This window comes from Cervus elaphus, chromosome X (assembly GCF_910594005.1).
Source record: "Cervus elaphus chromosome X, mCerEla1.1, whole genome shotgun sequence".
Lineage (NCBI taxonomy): Eukaryota > Metazoa > Chordata > Mammalia > Artiodactyla > Cervidae > Cervus > Cervus elaphus.
Genome location: NC_057848.1, coordinates 59758904 through 59771188, shown reverse-complemented (window position 1 = coordinate 59771188; position 12285 = coordinate 59758904). Strand labels below are relative to the sequence as shown.

Below are 12285 nucleotides of genomic sequence, written 5' to 3'. Positions count from 1 at the left end.
AAAACTTTGGCATCTCCCATCCTCATGCTCCTCCCACCCCTCCCCTCTTCTCATTCTATATGTTTACCTGGGATGACTGCCATCCATTTTCATGGTTTTCACTATTACTTTCATTGTGATAAACCCCAGATGTATACCTGAACCCTGAACTGAAGATTTGTAAGTGCAGGTACCTCTGAGTCCAAGGTATCTCCACTTGGACACCCCAAAGCCATCCTGCATCTGCCAGGACCCCAAATTAATTCATGCCGCCACTCCACTTCCTACCCAGACTTGTTCTCCCTCCAGGCTCTCCCCATCTCAGTGAATGGTACTACTATACTCACCTAACTGTCCAAGACCTAGGAGCCATCCAGGATTCCTTCCTCTCTCTTGCCCAGATTACTCCCCAATCCCAGTGGCTTCCTCATCCCCAAAAGCTTCTTGATTACACTACTCCTTTCTAGCCTCCAGGGAAACATCCTAGTCCAGGGCACATCCCCTCTCTCCTAGATGACTGAATTGTCCTCTCCTAATTGATTACCTTGTTGTCTTTCCAGCCCCATCCCGTCCATCTTCCAGAAGAATGTTAACTCTGAATCTTGTCACTGACCATATTATCTAATCTATTTTTACCCTCCTAAGGCTCTGAGTTGGACCCAGGGAAGCAGATTGACAATTTCCTGGCATATTCATCATGAATGGGATTAGCTCCAAATAGCCTGATAGTCCTTTAATCCTTGAAGTACACTGTTTCTCCCATCCTTCCTCTGCCTGGTCCTCTAGATTATTGTAACTTGCATGCGTGCTCAGTCGCTCAGTCGTGTCCAACTCTTTGCGACCCCATGGACTGTAACCCACCAGGCTCCTCTGTCCATGGAGTTCTCCAGGCAAGAATACCGGAGTGGGTCCCCTTGCCCTCCTCCAGGGGATATTCCTGACCTAGGGATCGAACCTGTGTCTCCTGTGTCTCCTGCATTACAGGTGGATTCTTTACCACTGAGCTACTAGGGAAGCCCCCAGATTACTGTAACAACGGCTACCTTTCCAGCTTCCACATTTTAGTTCTATTTTCTGATTCTTTGTCAGATGTCCTTTGTCTAAGGACCTCCCATATCTGTCTCTCCCCCGACAAGGAGTGGACTGGCCCTGGGACCCCTTTAAAAATTTCAGTTGCTTACTGCATCCAGAAGTACTTTTTAAACTAGATTACCAAGAAATCTATAGACCTGGGGAGTACAGGAAAGTGCCTTTAGCTAAAGTCAAATATTGACCATCTTTTTCTTAGTTCACAGAAAGAATCAAGTTAATGGATTGAATTGTTTCAGTTTTCAGTTTTTCTTGCCTAAAATTTTCTGAAATTTCTGTCACCTTTCTCTTCTTTCCTTCTTGCTGGTGATTGATCTACAACAAACAAGCATCAAGGGAAAAACTCAAAAAAACAATGGATCTCATGTATTCTGATGTGACTATGCTTGTGGTTGTGATTTTATATTGATAACCTAGAACACAGTCAGAGTTTCTGCTAGGAAAGTTATTTCCAGTACATAAGAAAGAGTTAAATATATCAGCGTTTTGTTTGTTTTACAAAGGGCCTCTCAAGGACTCTTTTCCCTGAATATGTCTGTAAAACCCTAGCCTAGAGGATAGTGTTTCCATTGCAAGCATAGCACAAGTTCTGACCCCTGCCCATCTTTCTTTCTTTATCCTCCACAACTCACTCATGCTCAACCTTGAGCTTCACCCATGTCCAGCTGAGTTTATTTCCCTAAACATATTGTTTGTTCAAGCTGTCTGCTGTAAATATCATGAGTGCATCCATGTGTAGTCGCTCAGTCATGTTCAACTGTTTGTGACCCCATGGACTGTAGCCCTCCAGGCTCCTCTGTCCGTGGGGATTCTCCAGGCAAAAATACTGGAGTAGGTTGCCATGCCCTCCTCCAGGGGAATCTTCCCAACCCAGGGATCCAGTTCTCATCTCCTGAATTGCAGGCGAATTCTTTACTCACTGAGCCACCAGGGAAGCTCATGACTCCTTCCTTTTTTATTCACTAATGTTGAAGAAATACCCACTCTGTGAAATAAGCCCTCCCAGCTGATAAAATGCCCTCTTCTGTGCTTAATCAATCATAGAGTTTGACATATTACATCATAGTTGACTTGTCTGATTTCCCTACCATTAGCTTTTAGAGGAAAGATGATTAAAACGCAAATCTCAGAATCCTTGCCTCCTGATACATTGTAAGGAATTAGTAAATCTTTACCAAATTACTAAATTTTCTTTTCAGGGGATAGAAGGGAAAGTGTAAAACATTCTAATCTGGTAGTACAGCACTGGCAAGGCCCTCTGGTGATAGACATCACAATGCATTTGTTTTCTGTTTTCTTCCATTCCTTTATCTCTCTTTCCTCTAGGATCAGTTTCATTTTCTTTATCTTGGTCCTTCTGTTTTATGTTGACAGTTTTCCTCCAATGTCTGATGACCTTAGTTGTCTGGTTATATTTATAAATCTGTTCGCTTTTATGGTTGGATGGCATGGGTTTCCTCTAAAATTGTGTTGATCTGCTTCTCCCATGAACCTCTTTCTGGAATGGGAGAGCTGACTGTGGGTTCTGTTTAAGTGGGTAGGGCTTGTCAACAGGCAGTCTTCCCTTTAGGTTATGTGGGTGGAGAGGCAGAAAGTCTGGGACCCCCACAACTGATAAAGAAGGGCTTTCCTCTGGGGGTAGAGCACTTTTGAGGGTTTCACTCTTGACTGAGGCTGGTTTTCTTTCTGTTTTCTTTTTCCTATTCATTGGAGAGCTCTCAGGGCCCTCCCTAGGCTTTAGCCTGAGGGCAAAGGCCCAGTATTGCTGCTGACAAAGGATCCATGGGGGAAGGGAGAGAGGAAGAAAGGGGTCACTTGTCCTAGCTGTTCCACTCTAGCACTTTAAAAAAAAAAGTTGTTTATAAAAAAAAGTTGTTTATTTATTCATTTATTCTACTGTATTCATTTTATTTTTTAATTAATTTATTTATCTTAATATGGAGGCTAATTACTTTACAATATTGTGGTGGTTTTTGCCATACATTGACATGAATCAGCCATGGGTGTACGTGTGTCCCCCCATCCTGAACCCCTCTCCTACCTCCCTCCCCATCCCATCCCTCAGGGTTGTCCCAGTGCACTGGCTTTGAGTGCCCTGTTTCATGCATCAAACTTGGACTGGTTATCTACTTCATATATGGCAATAAACATGTTTCAATGCTATCCTCTCAAATCATCCCACCCTTGCCTTCTCCCACAGAGTCCAAAAGTCTGTTCTTTGTATCTGTGTCTCTTTTGCTGTCTCGAATATAGGGTCATCGTTGCCATCTTTCTAAATTCTATATATATACACGCTAATATACTATATTGGTGTTTTTCTTTCTGACTTACTTCACTCTGTATAATAGGCTCCAGTTTCATCAACCTCATTAGAACTGATTCAAATGTGTTCTTTTTAATAGCTGAGTAATATTCCATTGTATATATGTACCACAGCTTTCTCATCCATCTGTCTGCCAATGGACATCTAGGTTGCTTCCATGTCTTAGCTATTGTAAACAGTGCTGCAATGAACATTGGGGTACATGTGTCTTTTTCAATTCTGGTTGCCTCGGTGTGTATGCACAGCAGTGGAATTGCTGGGTTGTATGGCAGTTCTATTTCCAGTTATTTAGGAAATCTCCACACTGTTCTCCATAGTGGCTGTACTAGTTTGCATTCCCACCAACAGTGTAAGAGGGTTCCCTTTTCTCCACACCCTTTCCAGCATTTATTGTTTGTAGACTTTTTGATAGCAGCCATTCTGACCGGTGTGAGATGGTACCTCATTGTGGTTTTGATTTGCATTTCTCTGATAATGAGTGATGTTGAGCATCTTTTCATGTGTTTGTTAGCCATCTGTATGTCTTCTTTGGAGAAATGTCTGTTTAGTTCTTTGGCCCATTTTTTTTATTGGGTCGTTTATTTTTCTGGAATTGAGCTGCATGAGCTGCTTGTATATTTTTGAGATTAATTCTTTGTCAGTTGCTTCGTTTGCTATTATTTTCTCCCATTCTGAAGGCTGTCTTGTCACCTTGCTTATAGTTTCCTTCGTTGTGCAAATGCTTTTAAGTTTAATTAAGTCCCATTTGTTTACTTTTGCTTTTATTTCCATTACTCTGGGAGGTGGGTCATAGAAGATCCTGCTGTGATTTATGTCAGAGAGTGTTTTGCCTATGTTTTCCTCTAGGAGTTTTATAGTTTCTGGTCTTACGTTTAGATCTTTAATCCATTTTGAGTTTATTTTTGTGTATGGTGTTAGAAAGTGTTCTAGTTTCATTCTTTTACAGGTGGTTGACCAGTTTTCCCAGCACCACTTGTTAAAGAGATTGTCTTTTCTCCATTGTATATTCTTGCCTCCTTTGTCAAAGATAAGGTGTCCATAGGTGTGTGGATTTATCTCTGGGCTTTCTATTTTGTTCCATTGATCTATATTTCTGTCTTTTTGCCAGTACCATACTTCCTTGATGACTGTAGCTTTGTAGTACGGTCTGAAGTCAGGCAGCTTGATTCCTCCAGTTCCATTTTTGTTTCTCAAGATTGCTTTAGCTATTCGAAGTTTTTTGTATTTCCATACAAATTTTGAAATTATTTGTTATAGTTCTGTGAAAAATACCACTGGTAGCTTGATAGGGATTGCACTGAATCTATAGATTGGGTAGTATACTCATTTTCACTATATTGATTTTTGTTGCAGTGTATGGGCTTCTCACTGTGGTGGCTTCTCTTGTTGAGGAGCACGGGCTCTAGAGCTCAGGCTTAATAGTTGTGGGGCACAGGCTTAGTCACCCCAAGGCATGTGGGATCTTACCGGACCAGGGATCAAACCTGTGCCTCCCGAAGTTGGCTGGCAGATTCTTATCCATTGGCCCACAAGGGAAGTCCCTACTCCAGATCTTAAATGAGTTACCATAATGATTTCTTCCCCACCTACCCCACTCTTTGCATTTACCAACTCTGAGATTGCTGTGCTGTTGAGAAAGACCACTCAGTCTGATTTTTTGAATTGCAGTGTTTTCTGCTGTGATTTCTCTGTTAGCCCAAATTCATTGACTTTTTTACTTCCCAATATTCCTTAAAATTTATTTCATATTGATGTCATCTTTTCTTGTTTAGCATTGTTGCTGTGATTTCATTCTTTTTATATTTATTTATTTTCAAATATTTATTTATTTATTTGGCTGTGTCAGGTTTTAGTTGCAGCACACAGGATCTTCAATCTTTGTTGCAGCATGTGAACTCTTAGTTAAAGTATGTGGGAACTAGTGCCTTGACCAGAGATTGAACCCTGACCCCTTGCACTGGGAGCATAGAGTTTTCACCACTGGACCACCAGGGAAGTCCCTACATTTACTTTTGACTAAGTAATACATTCACATGGTTAGATATATAAGTGATACAAAAGTGTATGCAATGTAGAGTCTTCTTTCAGCCTTTTCTGCCTAGTTCTTCACTGGCAACCAATATTGTCAGTTTCTTAGTATCTCCCAGAGATGCTTTTATGTACATTCAAGCAAATAGTTATTCTCTTTCACTCTTTTTTACACATAGTAGTATACAATGCACTGTGTGCATCATTCTTTTTTCATCTAACACTATACCTTGGAGATTAGTTTATGGCAACAAAGTGCTTCTTTTTTCTTTTTTTTTAAAGAACTGTATAATATTCCATTATATGAATGACATACCATAATTTATCTAACTAGTCCCCTCTTGATGAACATTTAGGTTGTTTCCAGTCATATGATATTAAATAATGTGCAACAAATAATCCTATACTTATTCATTTTTTATTTAAAATTTGTTAAAATTTTACTTTAGAGTATATTTGATTTAAATGTTGTGTTAGTTTCAGGTGTACAGCAAAGTGATTTAATTACACTGATTCACTTTTTAAGCATTTCTGTGGGATCTGGAAGGCTAAAAATCACACACACAAACACACACACACACAAAGTTCTTTTTTAAAAAAAATATTTATTTGGCAGCAGTGGGTCTTAGTTGCAGAATGTGAGATCTAGTTCCTCAACCAGGGACCAAACCTGGGCCCCTTGCATTGCATTGGGAGCATGAAGTCTTAGCCACTCGACCACCAGGGAAGTCCTATATATTTGTATATATATGTAGGACTTATATTATATATTAACAATATATATATTAACATTGACTAATCAATGTGTTAACCTGAACACATCACACTCAAAGGAAGAGAATTTAAAAGTTATTGTTTATTTTCCATTAGTCAGATCAATGCATGGTTCAGTTCAGTTCAGTCGCTCAGTCGTGTCCGACTTTGCGACCCTATGAACCGCAGCACGCCAGGCCTCCCTTCCCTGTCCATCACATACTCCCAGAGTCTACCCAAAGCCATGTCCATTGAGTCGGTGATGCCATCCAATCATCTTGTCCTCTGTTGTCCCCTTCTCCTCCTGCCCTCAATATTTCCCAGCATCAGGGTCTTTTCAAAGGAGTCAGCTCTTCACATCAGGTGACCAAAGTATTGGAGTTTCAGCTTCAACATCAGTCCTTCCAATGAACATTCAGGACTGATCTCCTTTAGGATGGACTGGTTGGATCTCCTTGCAGTCCAAGGGACTCTCAAGAGTCTTCTCCAACACCACAGTTCAAAAGCATCAATTCTTGGGCACTCAGCTTTCTTTACAGTCCAACTCTCACATCCATACATGACCACTGGAAAAACCATAGCCTTGACTAGACGGAACTTTGTTGGCAAAGTAATGCTTCTACTTTTAAATATGCTGTCTAGGTTGGTCATAGCTTTCTTCCAAGGAGTAAGCGTCTTTTAATTTCATGGCTGCAGTCACCATCTGCAGTGATTTTGGAGCCCAGAAAAATAAGGTCAGCCACTATTTCCACTGTTTCCCCATCTATTTGCCATGAAGTGATGGGATCGGATGCCATGATGTTAGTTTTCTGAATAGTAAATGCATAGTAAATTGTGTTATTCAGCTTCTTCAAAGCCAGGCGGACTTCCCTGATAGCTCAGTTGGTAAAGTATTGGCCTGCAATGCAGGAGACCCCAGTTTGATTCCTAGGTCAGGAAGATCCACTGGGGAAGTGATAGGCGACCCATTCCAATATTCTTGCATTTCTCTTGTGGCTTAGTTGGTAAAGAATCTGCCTTCAATGTGGGAGACCTGAGTTCCATACCTGGGTTGGGAATATTCCCTGGAGAAGGGAATGGCTACCCACTCCAGTATTCTGGCCTGGAGAATTCCATAGACTGCATAGTCCAGGGGTCACAAAGAGTTGGACACAACTGAGTGGCTTTCACTTTCACTTTCAAAGCCAGGCATTATGAGGCAAGTGCTTGGGGCTGGTGCACTGGGAACACCCAGAGGGATCGGGTGGAGAGGGAGGTGGGAGGGGGGATCGGGATGGGGAATACATGTAAATCCATGGCTGATTCATGTCAATGTATGGCAAAAACCACTACAATATTGTAAAGTAATTAGCCTCCAACTAATAAAAATAAGTAGAAAAAACAATATCATTTGGGGAAATATCCCTTTGGACTGTAAAAAACAAAAACAAAAACAAAAAACAAAGCCAGGCATTACATTTTAAAGCTTCCAATGCAAAGTCCTATCTCACCTTGAGGATTCTGGTTTCACCTTGTGGGATTCTCCACACAAGTCTGCAGCAGACAACCTGAGATGGCTTGATATCTCCTGCTTCCATCCAGATGCTGCACTTGTTGGTGAGATTGTAAGATGCATTTCCTGGAGATTTTTCCTTCAATCAGTTCACTTGCTCAAATCAACATTCACAGCGTGCTTACTGTGGCCCAGGTGCTGAGTTGGATGCTGGGAATACAAAAATAAAAATGATAATCCCTACCCTATCAGGAGCTCCCAGTCTAGAAAAACCCATGAATACATGAGCAGATAAGCAGAAAACAATGTGAGAAGAGCCCCAGTGGAGGTGAGCACAGAATGTTGTGGGAACATTAAGAAAGAGTCACAGCAGGGAAGTAGGATAGGAAATTCAGGAAATCTTTCTCAAAGAAGATACACCTGTGATAACTTTGTATACGTGGGGTCACAAAGAGTCAGACACGACTGAAGTGACTTAGCACACATGCACATTAGTTTTGATAGTGTGACCGGCATCTTCGATCTCTAGCTGCACACCTCCATCCTATGTCTCCGAAATGAATCTTCTGGACAAATGTCCACTCTTTGTTTCTAACTTGTGAGCACCATGGCTCCACTCTCCATTAGTGTAAGAAGAGCCTTATTTGTTTATGTGCTTAAATAGACAAGAGACACAGGTAACAGTGGTTACCACTGAGAAGTACAATGGAGTTTACAGGGAACAAGTTTTAATTTTTGATGTATGCCTCTGTACCCTTTGCATTATTTTTATAATGAGAATATTTTACTTTTATAATTAAAAAAATATTTTCTTGGGTGTGCTGTATGGTATGTGGGATCTTAGTTCCCCAACCAGGAATTGAACCTCGCCCCTTGCATTGGAAGCACAGTCTTAACCACTGCACCATCAGGGAAGTCCTGACTTTTATAATTTTGATAAACTTATTGAAGTAAACCTTTATATACAGAAAAGTGCACAAATCATGTTAGTGAATTTTCATAAAGTAAATACAGCCATTGTAACCATCACCCAGGTTGAACAGTTGTAGATTTTTACTAGCATCTTGGAAGTCCACCTCTTGTCTCCTTCCAATCACCTCCACTTCTCACAAAGGTAACCACTATTCTGCCTCCTATCACCAAAGAATCATTTTGACTAAGATTGCCAGTTGTTCCTTATCCTCACTAGCAGTTGATATCATCAGCATTATTTATCTTAGCCCTTCTAACAAGTCTGTAGTATCATCTCATTGTAGTTTTGATTTGACTAATGGGGCTTTCCATGTGGCGCTAGCGATAAAGAACTCGCTTGCCAATGCAGGTTAGTAAGAGACATAGGTTCAGTCTCTGGATCGGGAAGATCCCTGGAGGAGGGCAGGCCAACTCACCCCAGTATTCTTGCCGGTATTCTTGCCTGAAGAATCCCAAGGATAGAGGAGCCTGGCAGGCTACATAGGGTCGCAAAGAGTCAGACATGACTGAAGCAACTTAGCATGCACACAGTGGCTAATGATGTTGACCATCGCTGCATGTGCTCATTTGCTATCCACATGTCTACTTGCGTGCTAACATCCTCCATAAATATAGAACATAATCATTTAAGAAAATTATTTGAAAATAATAATTATTTTATAATTATTATCACATAATAATATATAATATACTATTATATATTATAATTGTTACATAATTAATAATTATTATCACAAACAATAATTGAATAATAAACAAGTAAAAATAATAAATAATAATAAATATTATTAATGATAGCTATTATTTCAAACAATCCCCTCAAAAGGGATATCCTTTGAGTGTAACAATTCTTCCAAGAGGCAGATTAGGGTGGTGGAAACAGCCAGATCTCGGTAGCAGGCATTTCAGACTACCCATATGTGCTGTGGGATCTTAGGCATATCTTTGAACCTCTTTGTGCCTTGGTTGCTTTGCCTATGAAGCAAAGATAATAATAGTTCTTGCTTTATAGGCTGGGTCTGAGGATTAGATGAGAAAATTATGCAAGGTTCTATGCTTCATACCTGAGACGGCCAGTGTTCATCAGTGTCTCTCTACCCTTCTGGCAAAGCCTGGAAAGAGGCAAGAAAGAGAAGGTTGTCCTTGAGGCAGTCAACAGTTTAGTATCTGAGGGAGAATGGATTAGATATTCCTTTCTCTAGCTCTAAGGGAAAAAAAACTCTAGAGTTGTGTTCTGGGGGGTAGGATTCTGTCCCCTCACTTCCTGCTGCCTCCGCATCTCCAGCCCACCAAGCAGTAGGAGCAACCTGCTTTGAAGGAAATTCTAGAAGAAATTCTAGTCATAACTGGGCTTTTGGACAATTTAAACACCTCCTGCCATGTGTCTAGCAGACAGACACAAGCCCCATGGCATCTTTCTGTATAAGTCCCCCAGGTTCTCCCATTGATGTTTCCTGTAGCAGGACTGGGCTTCCCTGGTGGCTCTCCTGCCTGCCAATGCAGGAGACACAGGAGACCTGGGTTTGATCCCTGGGTAGGGAAGATCCTCTGGAGAAGGACATGGCAACCCACTCCAGTATTCTTTCCTGGGAAATCCCACGGACAGAGGAGCCTGGTGGGCTACAGTCCAGGGCTACATGTCCAGAGCTGGACATGACTGAGTGACTGCTGCTGCTGCTGCTAAGTCACTTCAGTCATGTCCAACCCTGTGCGGCCACATAGACGGCAGCCCACCAGGCTCCCCCATCCCTGGGATTCTCCAGGCAAGAACACTGGAGTGGGTTGCCATTTCCTTCTCCAATGCGTGAAAGTGAAAAGTGAAAGTGAAGTCACTCAGTCGTGTCCAACTCCCAGCGACCCCATGGACCACAGCCTACAGGCTCCTCCATCCATGGGATTTTCCAGACAAGAGTACTGGAGTGGGGTGCCATTGCCTTCTCCGGACTGAGTGACTAAACAACAACAATAATGGCAGGACTGCACAAAGGCCCTTGTGCTTGATATCAAGTAGTTAGTGTCTGTTCAGCAAATATTTGCCCAGGACTTAGCAAGCACTACGCTCTCTGATATGTCTGAGGAACCAAAATGAGAAAGAAAAGAGTGTTAGTAAAGGAGAAAAGCATGGAGGAGGAAAGTTCCTGGAAGAGGTGACACTGGTGGAATTTTCTGGATGAGGGAAGAATGCTTTCCAGGCACAGGGCCTAACCCAGTCAATAACCCAGAGGCTGGAGCCCGTGGGCTGTCTCTCTTCCTGAGTCTGCAGTCTCGGGACCACAGCCCTGCTCTGGGCTCTGCACAGTAGCTATCCCAGGGTTTTCCAATGTGCCCTTAAAATGGAGCATCACCTTATGAGGACTTTCTAGTAAAAACATCCTCTTTGTTCCAGGGTAAAGGGTCTCAGGGATCAAGTGCTGCATGGGTGGGTAATTTGGGGGCACCCTTCGCTCTTCAGAAATTAGCCTGATATGCTGGAACATAAAAGACCTGTCTGTGTGCTTTCTAGCTCATTTTTTACCTTCCTCACTGCAGTCTCAGACTACCTTCTGCATTTCCCCCAGAGTCCAGAACTTCAGTAAACTGGTTCTTAGCTCTTATTCCCCTGAATTTTTCCATGTAGCCTCTCCCTGGGGCCCTAATCTATCTCTACCTTAATCCTTCTTCTTGACTTAATCTGTCCAGGGTTCTCTCTTCTCCCTGCCCCCACCTCAGCTTCTAACTGTTCTCCTCCAGGCTTTCTTCTTCAGTTCTGACTAAAGGCTCAGGCAGTCCCTCCCAGACCCCTCCTGCATCTGTTCCAACAACCCCTTGGGGCTATTTCTCAAATGAAAGCTTCTGCTCCTAACTTGTGTCCTAGGTCTCTTCCCAGGAGACTGTCCTCTTCATGGGGACTGACTCGGGTGCCCTCCAGTTCTCCAACAGTGTCTCCTAGGGCAGCCTCAAGGCTTTTGAAATGGGGAAACTGAGGCTCAGAAAAGGGGGATGACTTACCAGGGTCCAGCAGCAATTTAATAACAGAGTAAAACTAGCCCAGGCCTTCAGACTTCTAGCCAATGCTCTTTCCCAGGAATCAGGCTGCCTCTCAGAAGGCTCCGATCTTCTTGCTGCCATTAGCTCCCACCCACTGACTGCACCAGGCACCCATCTCTCTCAGCACTTCCTTCCTGACCCACTTCATTAAGACTGAAGCTGGCCTGTCCAAGCTTCTGACTCAGCAGCCCAGCAAAGAACATCCAGCCCTGTCTGCATCTGATTAAGGGAACACTGGAGGCAGGAAGCCTTTTTTTTTCCCTCTGGCAGGGTGGGGGATGCAAAAGAAGTTGGGGGAGTCAATGAAATGGTAAGATGTCAGGGACTACAAGGAAGGGGTGGGAGGTGAAAATGTTATATCAAAACATTTAGGATTCTGAAGACATTCCTGACTGTCCAGAGATCAAGACTCTGAGCTTCTACTGTAAGGGGCACAGAGATCCTGCACACTGCATGTTTTGGCCAAATATATATATATATGTGTGTGTGTATATATATATATATATATATATATATATGTGTGTGTGTATATATATATATATATATATATATATGTATATATATATATATATGGAAAAAGTTCAAAAGGAAAAAAAAGGTAGTAATATCCCTTTAAGAATTA

At 42.1% G+C, this 12285-nt stretch overlaps 1 long non-coding RNA gene across 1 annotated transcript; it reads right to left on the bottom strand.

Moving 5' to 3' along the window:
• Window positions 1-6887: 6887 nt before the first annotated feature.
• On the bottom strand, window positions 6888-11829 carry LOC122689874. Its single transcript, XR_006339938.1, has 4 exons — window positions 11625-11829; window positions 9701-9748; window positions 7663-7874; window positions 6888-7070 (listed from the first exon to the last, which is right to left on the bottom strand). It is a non-coding gene; the product is annotated as an uncharacterized LOC122689874 (long non-coding RNA).
• Window positions 11830-12285: the final 456 nt, after the last annotated feature.